The following is a 16,900-nucleotide window of genomic DNA, read 5'->3' as shown; positions in this document are numbered from 1 at the left end:
CAAATTCAATTTTCAAAAGGATGAGGTGCTATAATGTTTTTATTCACTCCAGAAAATTGGTCTTTCTCAAAAAAGTTCTATTCCTTAAGGAAAACATTCTATAATGAAAAGCAAAAAACGATCTATAATTGTATGAAATGAGAATTTTCTAGTCGATTTGGACAGAGAATTGAATTAAGTTAGAAAATCTGTGCTGCAAATCTTTGATGTTCCCTCTAAAGAAAGAAACACTAGAGACAGTTAAATTTGTTGGGTGGGATTTTTTTACTAGAATTATTTTGATGATACTATGTAGGCCTGATTATCAAAATAGAAACTTGATTTGCTGGAATAACCTTCCTTGTGAGAAGAACAAAAAGTATTATCCCTATGATTTTTTAAAAAAAGGATTTAAATGTAGAAATCCCAGGACCCCTGTAAGCAGAAAAGACTTGCAGAAGTGAGAGGACAGATCCAGAATATTTATTTATTCATTCAATAGATATTTATTTATACCAGTAGCTCGGCCAGCCAACACATGTAATGGCCTTTGTTTTTTCTTTAGTCTTTTGAATCAAACAGCAATTCATTCTTGTGAAAACATTTCCAAAGATAAAGATGTTTATAAAGTAAAATTGTGTTGCTTCCCATCTTGTCTCAACTGGGCATTAATGACCCTTTGTTAATCTTACTAACAATTTCAAATGAGTCCCTCTATACTTCCTTTATTTAAAAAGCATATGCACATATATTTCTCATTTTCTTTATACTCTATATTATCAACTATAATATATATACATACTATTTTATATATATACATATTATTCTTTATTATATATTGACACATGTCTAAAACAATCTGTAGAAATGCACCTCATTATTTTACTTGACTACATAGTATTCTATAGACTAAAATTCTATAACTTAAAAAACTCAATCACTACCTTACAGACAGACCTTCAGTTATTTCCTAGTTTTGGCAAATAAAAAATTGCCGTAATAAACATTCTTTAATATATGCATTTACATGGAAATATATACATTTAATATATATTCATATGCAATTTTACTCTGTTGAATATATTTTGAAAGATGTACATTGCTGTGTTAAAGATATATGCATTTTCAATTTTAATAAAAATGCCAGATTTCTTTTGTGTAAAGTATAGCAATTTACAATCATACCAACAATGCATGTGAGTTCCTCATACCCTAATCAGCACTTGACAGTATCATTATTTTTAATTTTGGAATCTAATGGTTAAAAATGGTAGCTCTCTTTTGTTTTAATTTCTCTTTCTCAGATGACGAAGGTTCATATTTCTTGAATATTTTCCCTTTCTTTTATGTGGACAGCCTGTTGATATCCTTGGGCCATTTCCTATTGGATTATTTATAATTTGCTGGCACATTTGCCAGAAGCTCTTTGAAATACAACCCTTTGTTATGTGTATTGCAAACATTTTTTTCCCAGCCTATTTGGTTGTTTGCCTTCTGACTTTTAAAAAATGTTTACTTTTGCCAGACTGAAGCTTTTAAGTTCTGTGTAAAAACATTTTGCCAAATTTTATTATTTGTTGTTTTTTTCTGTCTAAGGAGTTTATCCCCACTACAATCTCCACTCCACAAATATTCTCTGAATTTTGTAGCCCTTACAATTGTAGGTGCCTATGACATTTTTCAGAGCCAGCCTTTGGCTATTTTTCCCCCAAACCCATTTCCACATACTCTCTTCCTATGCTCCATTCTCTAAGTCACCCTGGATTTCACGGGGGGTGGGAGGTGTCTGTTTTGTGTTTTTGTTTGCTGGCTTTATCTGTTCTGTGAAAGAAGACAATAATATGTCATTATTATTAGCAGGGGCTCTTTCATTTTATAAAAGGGCTAGAGAGAAGAAAGTGCATAATGCAGGGAGAGCAAATATATGACACAGGGCCGCATCACTCACCTCCTGCCACACACACGTACAGCATGCCCATGCACCGTGAGGGTGGTCTGTAAATGCTTCTCAATAAAGGACCTGTAGCAGGTGACATTTCTCAAAGATAGCCACGACTACATTTCCCATCCTATACGCTTTCTAAAACCTTTCCACCAAGAAGTGCAGTCTCATTCCTCTCCTCTTGAGTCTGGAGAGATTTGTCGCTCACTTATAACAAACCGAATGTAGCAGAAGCAACTCTGCTGGACTCCCAAGGCTAGGTCATTAAATGATGTTAGCTAAAATGATAACTCTTGAAGGTGTATATATGTTTTATATGTTTTATATACACCTTCAAGAGTGATCACTGTATATATATTAATTGATATATATGTATATACATATACTTATAAATAAATATATCTATATTGAGAGAGAGATGCCCTATCTGTCCCCAGTTGCTCCAGACCTCCACTGCCCCAATCGCTATCTAATTGTTCCACATGGGAGAACCTAAGCCAGAATCACCAAGCTCAGCCCTTCCTGAATTCCTGATTTACAGAAACCAAGTGTCATAATAAAATGCTCATTGTTGTTTTAAGCCCCCTAAGTTCTGTGATGGTTTGATAGACAGCAGTAATTCATTAGAATAGCACACTAGGTAGTGACAGCTGATGGATAGGAGTTGTCCATGATTTGAAGCCTATTTATCATCCCTTGCCTAACTCTGGGTAAAATTTTAGGCTCCTATATATAAGATATTTAAACAAAGCGCTTTTTACAGTTTCCTGAAATCACTCAACTTTTTATTAATTAATTAATTAATTAATTAATTAATTAATTAATTTATTTATTTATTTATTTATTTACCCTTAGGTATAATGCTGGCTCTGCTACCTTTCCAGAAAATTATTTCCCAACATGCTTCTCTCCTTCCCCCCAAAAGCATAAGAAAACTGTGGGTAAAGGATCTAGAACTGAGGACTGGGGCAGCATGTAACAGCTTACTTACTGTCTTTTGGTCCACATCAGCCCTCACTTGATGTGCTCAGGCAAAACCCCTTTCAGCAAGTGCCAGGGGATTGTTTGCGCTACGTAAGACCCTTTCACATACTTGCTCCATCTTATTTTTCTCTTGGTTCCCACTTGCCTTCTATCTTCTCCTTGCCTCATATCCAAGGTAATCCATGTAAGCCACTTACATGTATCCACGTATCTTTGCATATTTGTATCTGTGCTGTACAGCCAGAGGTACATGTACACGACCATATTTAAAAAGCTAGTGCTTTTAAACTTATTAATCACACAGGCATGTTAACTACCCAGTTGATAGCAAGCCACACCTCCACACCTCTCCTTCCTCCCCATTTACACCTTGATGCAATCCCCACGACCTCTCTCTCCCTTCTCCCAGGGCTTCCTTCAATTCAGATCATTTGAAGCCATAACGGTGCTGCTTATGTTTTCATCTCTCCATCTCTCTCTCTTTCCTTCCATCATGTTCTTTCTAACAAGTTTATTGTTATTCTCTTGATTTCTTTTCAAGGAATTCAGGCAGTGAAAAGGGAGGAATGGCTGGCCCAGGCCCCTGGCCTCTGGATTTGGCAAAGAGACAGTACCTCACGCAATAGGCTTGCTGACCTCTCCCTTCAGGAACCTCTTTGCTTCCACATCTGCTATGCACTCCAGATGGCAAGTTAAAAAAAACCATTAGCTTTTCTAGCTATCATTGTCCTATTGTCACCATAGCGACAGATGTTATGTGAAATCTGCTGCTTTATTGTGAAAACAATGTAAGTTGAAATCTGGCCTTGGGGAAGCTGCAAAGAACACAAGATTCAATTCTGATATACTTCCCCGTGGGTTTTCTTTTCTATATTAGCTTTTCTTTAAAATAGACTTTACTGCAAGACAATAATATAAAAAAGCCAAAGGGTCATCTTTTTAATTTCTTCAGTGGCTACTTGATTCAATATTATGAGACCAGGTCTTGGTGGGAATCATGAAAGCAAAAGCAAATATGTACAAATCCACAGAACTTCAAAGCAGCCCAAGAAGCCCTAATGGTGGGTGTGCTGTATACTGAACACTGGCTGAGGTAACTGTATTCTTCTGAACATTAAGTTCTATTTCTGGACCAAAATCAGGAATAAAACACATGCATTTGGAATATAACACCATCCCATTAACCAATTAGAACCCTGATTCATGGAAAATGAGACTATTCAGAATCCAAATGGCTGCTGATAAATCAAGCTAAACAATGGCACAATCAACCTTTTAACCCCAAACGTATATAGATATCCAGGATGAGATAATACAGTGGGGTGAAGAAAAGAGTAAATTATCATTACCTATTGTGCTGACAATGAATTGCGGAGAGCTGAGAGAGCATGTTCCTGCAAGTGGTTGGAGTGTGGCATTCATAGAATATACCACTGAAGTCAGAGGGACTTTGAACTGGATTTTATTTCAAAGACATATAAAAAAGTCCTGATCATTTGTGATATTACCCAGGAAGGAGTCAGGCATAAGACAAAGATGTTTATACCATCTGGAAACCCTAGAAATTAAAGTCAAAGAATTAGGTGTAAGTAAACAGAAGTATAGTTTCAGTTTCTAACTAGTTGTTAACACCACAAATTAGAATTCAAGTATATTGCAAAGACAAGTTTATAAACTTCTTTAAAAAGTTATGGATATCAAAGAAAAAAGTTATGGATATCAAGTTGAGTACTTGCATCATTTATCAGCCTACCTTCCTGATGCTAAACATCACCATATATGATCATTCATATAGACAAGATTTTTAATTAAGGAATAAGGAAATTTTGAAAATCAAATAATGAAATCTAAAGAAAGGTATGACCACATGTATATGTTTATTATTCCAAATCTGGCTAAAGAGACTTTCTGGAAATATAAGACATAGGTATCAGAAACCTAGTTTTAAACCTTGAATCTGTTCCTTACTAGCTGTGTAATTTAGATAAATCCTTTACCCTCTAAACTTCAGTTTCCTTACCTGTAATCTCCACTTCACAATGTGAGAATCGAGTGAGAAAATGCATGCAGAGCTTATTTCAGCTCCTGGGGCACAGACTATTCTCGTTGGCATTCAGCTGTGCAACCCACCTAACAATTTTAACAGGTTTTTCAAACCTTATGAGTTTATAGATAATAATATACATTTTAAATGTTTGTTTGTTTTGAACCAGTATGAAAGATATAGCCATTGGTCTTCACACTCACATTGATATAAATCCTGAAATCTGCATATTTCATTATCTGGTATTTCTGACCAGGATTAGAAGTTATCGTTAAAATATATAAATCTAAAAAGAGCTTCCTTAGAGAGTCTACAATAATCTGAGAGATGTTAGAATAAAATAGCCTAAGGAGTAATGAGAACAAAGAAAACAGGAAATAAACCCATGTGCTTAAAATACTTATTTTCTGTGATAAATATTAGCCTTACATTTGCAGTATCACATTAAAAGAATATAATGTCAATTTATTTGGAAACTGAGATGCCTAGGATTTAGATCAACAAGTTAATGTCATGGGTAAATGTGCTCCCTCAGCAATCTGGGGCATAAGAAGAGGAGTAATTGGGAAATAGTGATGAATTATACAATTATATTACATTTGTTTAATTCAGTGAAGTTGACAGATAACTGTTTACCTCTGAAATTGGTTTCTGAGAAATGAAAAGAGCACAGGGAACATGTAGAAAACCAAATTAAGTTTGGTAAAGGGCTTTTCAAAAAGCAGGGTACATCTATTTAGAAAGCCACTCCTACCCTGAGTCTTATTTTTTCAGAATTACAACTTGCAGCATCTTTATAAAGTAACATGATTTACAAACAATGGATCTCAATCTTTTTAATATTACAGTTTTCTAAGGAGCTCCCTGCTTGTCCTCTGGGTCAAACCCTCCACTCATAAGAAAACATCTTGCCCGGCCGGGCGCGGCTCAGTGGTTAAGCGTCGACCTAGGATCCAGGCGATCAGGGTTCGATTCCCGGTCAGGGCACATGCCCGGGTTGCGGGCTGCAGCCGATCAATGACTCTCTCATCATTGATGTTTCTCTCTCTCTCTCTCTCTCCCTCTCCTTTCCTCTCTCTGAAATCAATAAAGATATATTTTAAAAAATAAAATAAAATTGATAGTTTAAAAAAAAAAAAAAAAATCTTTGGCATTTCCTACTGATTGTCACATCAGATCTTAAAAGTTTCAAGAGAAGACATTTGGAGAAAGGCTTAGAAATGATGGTCTATTTCCAGTCATGTTACCCAAGACGCTTTGCTGCCTCCCCAGGTCTTTGCCTGGGGACATGCCTTCCTCTGCTGTCACTGACCTGGAGCTTTTCTGTGACCCCCAAGGACTCTTAACCACACCCTGTCAGCGACAGTCCTCTTCTCTACCACTCCAATCTGAAAAGTACCATTTGCTTCCATTTTCCATCCTTCCACCTGTTTATTACCAGAAAGGCAGTATAGTGTAAGGCACCCGTGAATGAAATTAAGTAGTTGTCCAACCGTCTAGGCATCAAGTTGAATCCGATGTCTGACCTAGGAGAAAACATACTCAGAAACTTGTTTTAGACAAGCTGCCTCAGCTTTTATCACCCCTCTTACAGAGGCAAATCCCACTCTAACCTAATCCTAGGATGAATACCTGTATTTCCAATACCCAAGGGTACACACTTATATATAATCCCATTCAGAGAAAGCCTTCAGAAGTCTGGATTGGCTCCGTATCTCCTCTAAAGCCTCTCTTCTTGTGGCTATCCTACTATTCTGCTTCAGCCTTGTATGACAATAGCACACCCAGGGGACCCCAAACTGTGGCAGCTCCAGGATTTCTCTGGGCCTCTCAGGGCCTGTCCCGCCTGACACACTAGTTACTCAAGTGCTGGAACACGGGCTGGCCTTTGGGAGTAGAGAAGTGAGGCGTGCCACATCAGGCAGATTCCTGTGAACATTTAGATCCAAGGAAAATTAATTTCCTGGAGGAAATTAGACAGAGAAGCTTGGGAAGTCATTATACTGTGACCCCCTCCCCCTTTCTTTAGTTAAAATGTTTTTCATGGGAATTTAGATAGGCAGAGTCATTGTAATTTTAGTCGTTGGGGAAATATGAATTGTAAAGCTCAATATATGTCTATTCCCTCACCTAATCTGTTAGTTGCATTCAAGCTACATTACTTTAAAACTCTACTTTAAAGTAAGTGTCTCCTCCACTCAACCCTTCAAACTCTGCCATTTAAGCCTTGATCTGGACTTAATTTAAATTTTTCACCAGACTTGTCTTTTTGTCTTGAAAATGTCTCAATTAGAAATAAATCTTTAATATCTTGGATCTGAGGTCTGGTCATTGGCCAAAGAGGATATTCTTGAACAAATTTCCAAGAAAGCCTTTCTAGCACTCATAACCTGTGCCAAAGCGGCCTGGCTCATTAGGGAAATTTTCTGGTAAACATTCCCCAACATCTGGACATTTGAGCACCGAGGTCAACGACTTTGTTGTTCACCTTAATGGCTATGAAAACCGTTTAAGGACTAAAAAGAGCTAAGTGCTTTAAATGGAAATTCAGTAAACACACAAAAGAAGAATAACATGCTGTTTCTGGAATAGCATAACAGTGTGTGGTTTTTCTCAAAACCAGGGCTGATTATCAGGTTAGAGACACGGTGAGGTGGAGCACTGTTCCCCGCATTCCGGGATGCCTCAGCCACAGAGCACCTGCATATCTTCTCTCTCTGACTGCTTCTCACCTATGTGGGGAGTCCCCAGGGACTGGGCAAAAGCTAATTTACCAGCAGACTCCTGGGTTTGCCCATGTTCAAGCTTAAGTATATTAATAACTTTACTTTAGTGTATATATATATATATTTTTTTTCCTTCTTCTTCTTCTTTTCCCCTTCTAACTTGAGATCACTCTGAACATAAATGGGAAGATGTGAGTGGTTCAGGACAAATTGTCAATGCTTTCACTTTATTAGAAATTCTTTGGTAGCAGGAAGAAAACACAGAACTAAAACCTCTTAGTTCTTTGAGCCTTAAATAGATTTCCAGCAACTGACTCTTTGTCTGGACACAGTGACATCTCTTTAAAAATTAAAATAAATATTCATAAAGCACTGAAAGTTTGTAAAACTATTAGTAGTAACAGCAATGTCATGGAACTTATTCTCAAAGTTAACTTTAAGAAATCACAAGTTTTAAATAATTTACATTTTTTATGCCTTGAAAAGTGCTCAATGGACAAGATAAAGGAATTGCTATATGCATACTTCAAAACATGTATTTACTAAAATCTTTTAAAATTCATTTAGCTTTGGCTCTGGCCAGGTAGCTCAGTTCATTAGAGCATCATCCCAATACTCCAAGGTTGCGGGTTCAATCTCTGGTCAGGGCACATACAAGAAGCAACCAAAGAATGCATAAATAAATGGAACAACAAATTCTGTGTGTGTGTGTGTCTCCCTCTCCGGCCCCTTCCTCTCTCTCTCAAATCAATCAATAAATAAAATTCATTTAGCTTTTTTCTTTTTTATTTAACTTCAGGAAATAAGTTTTAACTTTTATTATAAAAATAGATTTTGGTTATATGAAAGAAACAATATTGCTTAAAATTAGGTGTTCTCTGGGTTATTTACTTGGGCAAGGCTAGAGTTAGGTGTTCATAATAAATATTATAAATATTTTCCAAGCTGAAATTAGCATTGTCATGATTTATGACATAGAAATGCATGGCTTTAATTAGCCATTTATGTTTTATAGACATTCAGATATGTTTTCCAGGGAAAAAGGAAGGGAGGGAGGAAAGTAGGGAGGGAGGGAGGAAAATAATTTTGGTTCTCTCTGCAAATAATTCCTTGCCCTCTCTTTACACAAAGCAGAATTAGGCAGCAACCCCAGCATGCTAGTTAGATTAGTTAGGAAATAACTTAAATATTGTCAACCCTACTCAGTTGGTGCTCAAATCATATAATCTGCTCTTAATGTGTAAATGCAGCAAATTATCACCAACTCTTTTCTCAAAATTTTTGCTCTACATTTTCATCAATTCCTCCTTTTGTGTTACATGTATGAGTCATTCCTATTGGGAATCATTTAGGGCAAAAGGGATCTGAGGAATGAAAGTGGGTATTCTATATTCTGTTGAAGTATAAACTAGATGAACTTTCTGAAGGGCAACTGAGCAATGTCCACCAAAAATCTTTAAAATGTGAACAGGTTTGATACAGAAATTTTACTTGTATTGTTATAACTGAACACAATACAAAGGTTTAACCACAAAATATTTAGTATAGAATACAGAATTTTTTCCTAAAAGGAAAAATATTAGAAACAACTTTAATATCCTACAACAGGATCAGTTGAGTACATTGATTTTAGTTACACAATAGAATAATACACACCATTAACAGTTATAATGCAACATACCTAGTGTTAGAGTGTGATTTTTAAATGGTTAAAAAAGTGAATGTGTCAACGGTTTTATTTCACTCATTAGTTAATGAGACAACCATAAGATGTTAAAACTGATCCAAAGGGCATTTAAGAAAGTAAGCATTTATGATCAACTTAATAAATAAATGTTTAGATAAGATTGCTGGGTTAGAAAAAAAATTGGTTAATATCCACAATGACAACGATCATACCTTTGGGATTATCACTACCCCACTCACCCCAATTCATCAACTCAATAGAAATTATTTGTATCTCAACACAAATCTGCAAGTTAACCTCTTTCCTCCACTGAGTTGTAAAGTAGTCTGTCAGGCAATAGACAATCAAAGTTGCAAGCTCAGAAATGCTGGAAAGATATGCACTTATTTCTTTTACCTATTTCTAAGTTTCAGATGATTTTTCTGATCCTACCTCCTAGAATTGATGTGAGAATTATGTGTTAATACATGCAAAGCACATAGAAAAGTGCCTGGCACAGAGTAATCATAAGCTATCATCATCTTTATCATCATCATCACAGCTGTACCATTTGGACTTCTGTTTATTAATTAAAAATCACTTACTTATAAAAGGAAAGGAGACTAAGCAGATGACAGAGTAGAAGTTTTCTAGTGAAACAGTATGTGATATATTGGAAGTTGAGAAAAAAATTATCACAAGACTGAGTCTTTTCTAAGGGAGGGCATTGAAACATTTTTAAGAAGTGCTATTTTGCTCTATTTGTCTAGAACATTGTGGGCTTGGGAGGTGGGAATCAACAACTTCTAGTGACAAAATTTTAAAGGTCCCAAACATTTGGACAAAGAATGAGACAAACGAGGCAGTGGGAGGCAGCGAGGGGAGAGTTTTTAGAATGCAAAGCAAATGGATTTGAAAGCAACTCAATGGGGGATGATGAATAAGTTTCTCCAGTTAGAAATGGTAAGTGGAAATAAGTTGTATAATGCCCATACTTGCTCTTTTAAGATTTGTAAAATGTCACTTTCGTTTGCTTTATTTAATGTTTTGCCTCAATTATGTTGTTTTAATAAGTGTATAGCATGTAAAAACAGCTCTCGGTGTTTAATTTGTATCTTCAATTCCCCTAACACTGTTTTTGCATCATAAGACTTAGGTTCCTCAATCACAAATTCTTATATCACAATGGTTTCGAGAACACTTGCGGTTTGGCAAGTCTCATTTGTACTTCAGGGTCTTAAAATCTCTATTTCCCAATGTCTATTGTAAACATCAGTTCCAAGGAATAATCCTCATGAAGGGTTGGCTAAAAGGAAAGCTATTTACTCCAATTGCTCTTACATTAGCAAAACCGTCTCCTAAGCATCTGATCAGAGAAAAAATGAACATATGTTCATATAGATGACATTTTGTACATCATTTCAACAAGGTTATTGATCCACAGTGAAATCTCGCTATGGTTCAGTGGAATCTATATATTAAGAACTGCTATTTTAGGCTTAAGATTTTATTATAGAGAATTTCAAACACACTCAAAAGTAGACAAGAATAGACAGAGTAGTATAGTCACCCAACACAAATAGCCATTCGTTCCAGGCCAATTCTGTGCTGCTTCTAACCTAATCTGTCCTTAAACCAAGCTAGACCATCAGATAACCATACATCTAAGATACATTACTGGTCCTGGAGTGCTTTCACCAAATTACCCTTAGGCACGATTATGACTTTGGAGTGCCTTAATGGATATTTGAAATTGCCCCTAGAAAAAATTTGCTTTTGTATCTCTTATGAATTCTTATTGAGGAAGTTATCCACTTCGTAACACTCCACCCCCTACCAGAGATGATTACTGGGACCTCTGCACTTCTCCTAATCTCCTTCTTTGGGATTATTTTATGAATACTGTGAATCCTATAACTGATCATTTTTTATTAAGGTTTTTTTGTTGGTTGCAATAAATATTGGTTGCAACTGTGAGTGCCACTCCCCCCCCCCCCATTATATTAAAACTCATTTCTGGCATAAAGGTTAATTTTTGGTGTGACTATCGTGTATTTTGCCATTTTATTGAACTTTAAAATTAATTCTTAGAATTTTTCTGTCACATTTTTTGAGTTGTCTACACATGATAATGTACGATGTATATGATAATGTCATCCAAAAATAATAACACTGAGACTTTCTTTCTAATATATCTTTCTGTTAATCCAGTTTCATATCTCATAGCACTGACCTGAAATTTCAGAGTGTTATTAAATAATAATATTGATAAGGGATCATGTATATGTTTCTGATTTTAAAGGGAATGTTTTTGAGTTTCACCATTAAATAGACTCTTAGTTTTGATTTCAAATTGATATGCTTTGTCACATTAAGAAATGTTCCTTCCATTCTTATTTCACAAAGAGATTTGTTTCATTTTATTTAAATAAAAAATGAGGGGGTTCTCTCAAATACTTAAGTGACCTACTTAGAGGTGAATATAGTCCACCCAAATTATTCATTAATGCTATGTTATTTTAGTAAGTTTCCTAATATTAGATTTAATCACCATTATATTCCTAGAATAAACCCCATTGCACATGGTAGGTTATTATTGTAGATACCACTAAATTCTATTTGATCGTTTGTTTATAATTTTTCATATATATCAGTAAATGAGATTGATTCATGGAATCTTTTCTGTATCTATTTGACATTGGGGTTTATTTTATAAAATGAAGTGAGCAATATTTAATCTTTTCTCTATTCCAAATTCCTTTCCATAGCATGGGAATTACCTGATCCTTGAATGTAGGAAGCAATACACTTAAAAATTAATCCAAGTTTGGAGTCTTTGGGAGAATATGGATAGTTTCCTCAGTTTATTCCATATTTGTGTTTTGTGCAAATTTTTAAAAAAATCTTAATAGGTGGTGTTACTTTCTAACTTATTTTCATTTTTGTTAAAATGTGAAGATCTAAACTGTCCTTAAAATGGGTGAATTTTATAGTTTCTTAATTATATTCTAATTTACAAAGAAAAATGATAGGAAAGAGGAAACTAGAAGGAAACATTAGAACTCTTGGATTTCCTAATATTTAAAAAAAAAAAAAAGTTAGCTTTTACATTTCAATGTAGTTTGATGGGTTCACAGATATTTTAGTTTTCTTCTATGGTTATAAGAAGAAACAACTGAGAAGGATGATTGTTATTTAAAGTAGTTATAATGAATTCTGCTATAAAAATCCAGTGCTGTCTTGTGCTATGATAATGGAAGCAGCATAGAGACTGGTGGCCAAGCCTTTCACCATCGTCGGTTAACTCTGGTAGCATGCAAGAAATCCTAAATGTGGTGCCACATTTAACACTTTCTGAGTCTGTGCTAACATATATTGTATTAAACTCTGTGGTGCATGGTGTGTACTCAGTGGTTGTGCATTCTATTCATTTATTCTATTCATTTGGTGTCCTACTAAGGAATTGTTGTCAAAATATTTAGAAGTCTTCAAAGGAAAAGAGAAAACTAATTGCTTTCCTTGGTAAATACACTGCGAATCACTCACAAAAGGGGGCATCCTAACCTATTCTTTCCAGCGTCAATGCCGAATCTTGAAAAAGGAGACTAATGACTAGATTGGACAGAGAGCCAAATTCTGAATAAAAGAAATTATATTAAATGTGTGCTTGGCACAGGATTTTATCTCCAGTACCTGCTCAATATAATAGAATCCAGGCCTCAAATATGACTGCAGGAGGCAGTGGAAAGACTTAAGGAAACATTTAGAAGACCTTTGAAGCCGTCTGAAGGCTGGTCAGAGATCATACTGGCCATCACCCAGTCACCAAGGAAACATATGCTCTATAACAGACACAGAGGTTGTAAAAGCCTTGTGATAGCTTTTGGAAGGTTCTCTGTTAACAAAGAAAATTCTGCCTTCCCAAGAATTTATAACTAGTGGTAATAGAGAACAAGATTATCCAGTTCACTGAAGGGTCTTTTTGTGCCAAGCACAGACTTGGCGAGGTCTGAGAATAGGATGAATTAAGATCACACTTACTGACCCAAGGATAGGAGTAAGCAGGGCCCACCAGAGAGGTGTATTCAAAGGCAACAGGAAAGAGTGTCTCTGGAAAAGGAAAATTAGGGCAGACGGGTAGAAAGGAAGCATCTGGTAGAAATGGGGAAAATTGTAGAGAAACTCAGTATACCTTCCTCATCTCATCACAAGATACAACTCTGTAATCCCTGGGCTGGAGGCCCCTGTCACAAATTACCTGAGTTTTGACCGTCCTGTTGGCTTGAGACTATAAAATCAATATCTGCATCTTACTAGAGAGCCTACTGTAAACTCTGCCCACAGTGTATTAGTCTCCAAACTAGTGAAGACTAATAACTAACTGAACATATGTTCTTCAGAAGACAAACCATCTTACATAGATCCCAGCTTCTCAGAATATCACATGGATATTTCCCTACATTCCTTGTAGTACTACAGACCCAGAGGGTATAATCTCTGGCATAATCTCACAGTCCTCAGTTGGTTTGGTGAGTTATGCAGTCAACTAGGGAGCCCATTTCTTCAGAGATCCACTAGGAAAACCTAAGGATCCCACTCCCCAAAATCTGGCCAGGGTTTGAAATAGAAGAGTGTGGCCCCTTTACCCAAGGCCAGTTCTTCCTTGTGTGCTCCATCGTATCGCCTACTTCAGCCAGTACCTCAGCCCATGAGAAGGCCATCTCTCTGATGTCTTCCCCTGCTGCCTTTCCATTCTGTCTTTCCTCGTTAAAAACACACACACATAAATCAACCAACTTCCTCCCCATCTATTTTCCCTCTCTACCTCCTTTTCATAGCCAAATTTCTCAAAATGGTGCCCATTTTCACCAACTCGGTGGCCACATCTCCTGGATGATCCTCCAGCCCCTCTGCTGTTGCGGCCACCCCACTACTCCTTCAAGATGGCCTCACTCAAGCTCAACAACACAGCTAAACCCAAAGGGCAGTTGCATGCACCTTACTTGGCCGGCGGTGTCAGTCTCTCAGCCACATTCTACATGACCCCTACTCTCCACATTCCAATCACAGTGACTTCTTTCAGTTTCTCAAGGTCTAGGTTTCATAACTGCTGTCCTTTCTTGAATTAAGCCCCCTACTAAGGGGGCCTATCACTAACTTAGGATAAATTTTCACGCACTACTGTTTTGTTTATCTCCAACCCTCAGGACCTAGCACACAAGAGGCATTCAATACATATCTTAGAACAAATATTGTAAGTTTCAGCACTTTTAGCAGGAGTCATTATTCTAGCAATGTTTCTTTAAGCACCCTCTTTGTTCACAACTCTTCAATTTCTGCAAACCCATCACCTTAACTGTTCATAAAATCTGAAGAAAAATGGCCTCTAAGCAATTAAAAAAAGAATGGTGATTGCATATGGCAGAATAAGGTAAAAAAACTCTAGAGCTAAAAAATTCCTAGAGGTCATCTAATACCACCTGCACTCCACACAAACATTATTGGTCTGCTGTGGAGAATATTGAAGTCTGGAAATGATAACTTAAGGCCTCATGGATATCGAGGGACAGAGTTGAAGCTAGAACCCAGCTGCTACCCATCCAGGGTTGGTTCCAACGTAATGATGGTATTCTGATAACGGACCACTAGGGCTGGATACTGGCACAAACATTGCATTTCCAATCACTGCATTTTCCCCCCGACTGCTTTGATTTAAACTTGATCAAACTTCAAATCTGCGTGGAAATAGAATTCCAAATATGGAATCAGCTAGGTGTTATCCACAAAAAAAGATCTAAGCAAGAGGTTTAAATTTGGTTCCTTGTTACCATTTGTTGGAAGTTTTCATCTCAAGATTTTGCTGTTAAGCTGAGCAGCGTTGATTTGTCTTCATTCTGGACCCTTGACCATAAGCATATCACCACAGTCATTCACCAGTCATTCCTTCACTCACTCACTCACTTAGCAGCCCTCTTTAGAGCACTTTGCATTTTCAGGACATCATGTTGGGCGGTATGGAGGATATGATGACATGTGAGATGTTGTCTGGTCCTCAGCAAACTTGGAAAAGTTTGTTGAGAGAAGAAAAGGCAATTATATACTTCCAAATGTAAATAATCATGAAATCCAAAGATCCACAGGAAAAGAGTGATACATAGAAGAGAGGAAATCTTAAGAAAGAGGGAAAAACTACTCACTGAAATTTATTCATCATGGATGACTGGTTTATTCCAAGGTCTGGGTCATGATGATATAATAGAAAGAGCAGGAAAAGACTAAGACTGAGTCTCAGTAAAACTATAATTCTCAATATGTAAACATTTACTCAAAAACATGTATTGGGATCCTATGTGTACAAAGGAAAAACTCTGGTCATTGAAGGCCTCCAAGACACCTGAGGGAGAGAGAGCTGTTTGAAGCCAGTGATTACAAGAGTGTGCTCAAGGCGTCATGATGGCAGCACAGATGGGAGGCATTCACTGCTGCTTGGTTGACAGCCAAACCTACAGTTCTAAACGCGTCTGCATTATAAAATTCCTGAATTCAAAAGTGCATAGCCCAGCCGGAAGAAATAGGGTCAATTTGATTTGCCTGATGAGGTATAGACCACGGTCTACTTGATTTTTAGTCTTTTGTCCAGTCGTTTATCTCTCTCCAGTGTGGCAGACAAACCAGTGAAGGGTTTCCCAGTCCACTGCAGCACAGTGATGGTGAGACAACTGGGAATCCTATTCGACACTCTGCTTGGTTATTGAATTACTCTGCTTCTCGAACACAAACTATTCATAATCTCAAACATGGAGTTTGTAATGAGTAAAAAGAAAGCACAGTCAGCCTCAAAGGAAATGCAACGGAAAATTAAAAATGGAGCAAATTCATTTGTAATTGTAATAGATTCTAAAGACACCCTTCAGAAGTACAGAGCTGAGCCCACTGGCAAACTTGATCAATTCAAATGGCCTGATCTTAACCATCTGAATAAAAGCATCAAGTTTTCATACAGCCATTCTCTAGGCTCTAGGCCATCTTACGTATTCCACAGCAGATTTGCTTCTTTATGGGAGCATACCATTAAAAATGCAACAGCGAACAAGTTTGCAGTGTAGACTGTTCTCTGAAGGCCACCTCTCCCCAACTCCGCAGCACTTACCGTGTGAAGGTCTGTGCCCATGTGTGGGAAGCATAGCTAGAAGTGGAGATTGCTGCTTCTATTTGCTCTGTGGGTACTGAGCTCTCTATCTGCTAAATATGTTCATCTCAGTGGGAACTCCAAAGCACAATATTAATTCCCTCCCTAAATAATGGTTTCCTTCATATGAAAGAGCAGAACTCAGCAGCAAAGAGAATGTACTGCTTATAATGAAAGTGGGAGCACATTGATGGAAGCTAGGAATTCCCCTCAGGCAGTAAAATACAAGCCGTGGCTCTTCTCACTTCTTACAGATCCAGCTCAATTTTGTGTTGCACACAATTGTGCTGTGCACATAGCCTGTGCAGAAAAAACCTGTGATAGCTTGAAAGGTCAGCAGTTTTCCAGGGAACAAGGAAATATGCTGCGA

The sequence above is a fragment of the Miniopterus natalensis genome, chromosome 5, assembly GCF_054644295.1.
Source record: "Miniopterus natalensis isolate mMinNat1 chromosome 5, mMinNat1.hap1, whole genome shotgun sequence".
NCBI classification, from domain to species: domain Eukaryota; kingdom Metazoa; phylum Chordata; class Mammalia; order Chiroptera; family Miniopteridae; genus Miniopterus; species Miniopterus natalensis.
Note: the sequence above shows the minus strand (reverse complement) of the source record.